We start from the raw sequence: 2,605 nt of genomic DNA on the forward strand, positions 1-2,605 counted from the left end.
CCCTACTGAATTATTTACCCCACTCTTGAGAATACCATTGAGGTAGTCGTGGCCACACTGTGAAGGCAAATCGAGCTGCAGTCACAGAGACACCCTAATGCTCCCCCGTCATCCAGCATCGGTTTCCTTTAGATGGCTGTGTGCACACACAAGTTTATACACTGCAGGGTATCGTCATCACTTTTTGCTGTGTACTGGAAATCCTGGCAGCTTCTTCTCCGATTCAGAAAGGCATAAACATTCAGGATGAAAATAATAACTCGGGTCTGTCCTTTGAGGGAACTTCGGGTGGCTGTTTTATTATTTTCTATTTGTAATAGTTCAAAAGGTTTGAGATAGTCCTACCCAGCAACTACCATACTTCCCTTCTCCCAGCCGCATCGCTTCTTCCCACATATCTAACAACATATCTTCTTTCTCTTGGAAGCAGAGTAGTTCTTCCTCTGCCCCTTAACGTTTCTTTATGACCTATCTCTAGTAGGCACTTACTGTGTTTCAGGCACTAGGCTAGGGACCTTTACGTATTGTACAGGCAAGATAGTGTGCCCAACACTCTCAGATAGTGCCTGGCACATGGAAAATGCTCAATACCTGCTCTCTCACACTGTGTCTCATTTTCATGTTTCCAACAGCTCTTGCAATGTAGATATCGTTATCCCCACTTTGGGGATGAGGAAATTGAAACTCAGAGACGTTGGGTCACTTGCCTAGGTTCACACTGTTAACAAGTGGCAGAACCGCCTAGGAGCTTTGCAAGTAAGGCAACTCCGCATTCCCTCGGACTAGGAGCTGAATGATGACTATTTGGCATTTTGTGCATTGTCTCCTGGAGTTGGTTTCCAACTGGAATAGGACCTTTTGGGGAAGAGAGCTCCTTTTCCCCATGACAGTCGCATGCTTCTGGAGCTCCTGGCCATGCCACCTCTGGGCATCCCCAGATTTTCTGCTCACTGCCCAGTGCAAATGTAACATCATTATTACTAGGCACCTACTCTGTGCCCAGCTTTATGTGAGGTGCTTTGCACATGCTCTTTCATTTAATCCTCAAATTGCCTTATGAAGTAAATGGTGCTAAGTGAGACTCCGAGATGTTTGTTACTCCAGTCACTTCACCAGGATGTGACAGCCAGAATTCAAACCTAGGTCTTCCTGATTCCAGAGGCCCTTGCTTCTTCTGCTGTTCCTCACCGCCAGGAACTCTTCTTCAAAGGTATTCTCAGAACTTTGATTAAAATATAGGCCCACAATTTCAGATCCTTTAGACTTCGCCCTCCCCTCCCACCCGAGAAAGGATTTACGTCATGAAATTAGATGTCTTGTATTGAGGAGCTTCACATGGGGAGTCATGTTCTCGTGGCTCATGGACCTATGTAGATGAATAAAGGAAAGGGGTTACTCCATCCCCAAGTACTTCAAACATACTGGAACAGGTTCTAGGTCACTCTGCTTATTTCTTGGACTGCCTTCCTCCAAAGAGCCAGTTTTCCCTGCCTGCCTTGGGATTCTAGCATGGATAGTTTGATTTATTTTCACTGCCTGCTTTGGACACTTTTTCAGCTAAACCTGTTAGGATTTCAGTACATTCAGGACAGTGATGACATGCTCAGTCCTCAGTTCTTCTCTGTCTCCTCAGTTAATAGAAAGGAAACATAGCCCATCTGTCTGGACCTGTATAGAAGAATTTGGAGAAAAAAAAATAACATGTAAGAAATGTTCCGTTATTTTTTGAGCTACCTTTAATCTGTCCCGTTGTTCTACAGCAAAAGGCTTTTGCAAAAATACTTGAGTTTTCCTCTTCAAATAAGGTATATTTTTAAAAATCATTTAGAAGCCCGTGAATATCAAAAAGCTGATGGACTAGGAGTCAGCACACCTTTTATCTGTAAAATGAGGGAGTTGAACTGAAAGGGAAATGGTCTCTAGTGTGATGTCCTCAGTGCATCTAAAACCATTCGTTTTGTGATTTGTAGAAAAACGGTTACTGTGGAGTCCCCCACATGTAAACTGTTGGGTCAGTTCTCATTCTGTCCGTCCCCCAGGCACAGCTTTCATGAAGAAAAGACAGCACAAAAGACAGGAGGAGGAAATAGGATAATTTAGAGTGGCGCTATATTTTGGTTTCACCAGGGATAAACGCAGGATGTTAATCTCAGTAGGACGAGGGCTGTCTGGTTAAGAGGACACTGAGCTGATGGATACAAGGCCATGGGTGAGCACCCAGGAAAGAGTGGAGGGTTAGAGAACTGAGATAATTTGGGGGGAAGGATAACTAATTGCTAAATTGCTTTGGCTACATAATGCCTTATAGTCATTTTTAAAACAGAGAAAGATGCACAGGTGGAGGAACTCACTTGCACAGAGCCCACCAATGCGCTTATAGATTTTAATGCGAATTTTTTTTTCAAAGCAAAGGACATTCAAAGCCTCAAAGTTGAGGAACTGTGCTTAACCAGACATGTGACACTCACATTCTTCCTCTTTATAACTAGTGTTACAAATCCAACATGTTAATAATGGTACTGAAAAAAATCTAGAAGAATGGGCTAGAATAAGAAGAATAGGGGAGTTTCCAAGGCAAGAACAAAAATGCATGGTTCTTCCCACC

General features: G+C 43.3%; 1 long non-coding RNA gene across 1 annotated transcript; it reads left to right on the forward strand.

The window, feature by feature from the left end:
- Nucleotides 1-6: 6 nt before the first annotated feature.
- On the forward strand, nt 7-1,864 carry LOC145718830 (uncharacterized). The gene is made up of 2 exons (XR_014142038.1): nt 7-1,210; nt 1,634-1,864. It is a non-coding gene; the product is annotated as an uncharacterized LOC145718830 (long non-coding RNA).
- The last annotated feature ends 741 nt before the right edge of the window (nt 1,865-2,605 follow it).

The sequence above is a fragment of the Leptonychotes weddellii genome, unplaced genomic scaffold (assembly GCF_054177405.1).
Source record: "Leptonychotes weddellii isolate Sample4059 unplaced genomic scaffold, ASM5417740v2 HiC_scaffold_23082, whole genome shotgun sequence".
Taxonomy (NCBI): Eukaryota; Metazoa; Chordata; class Mammalia; order Carnivora; family Phocidae; genus Leptonychotes; species Leptonychotes weddellii.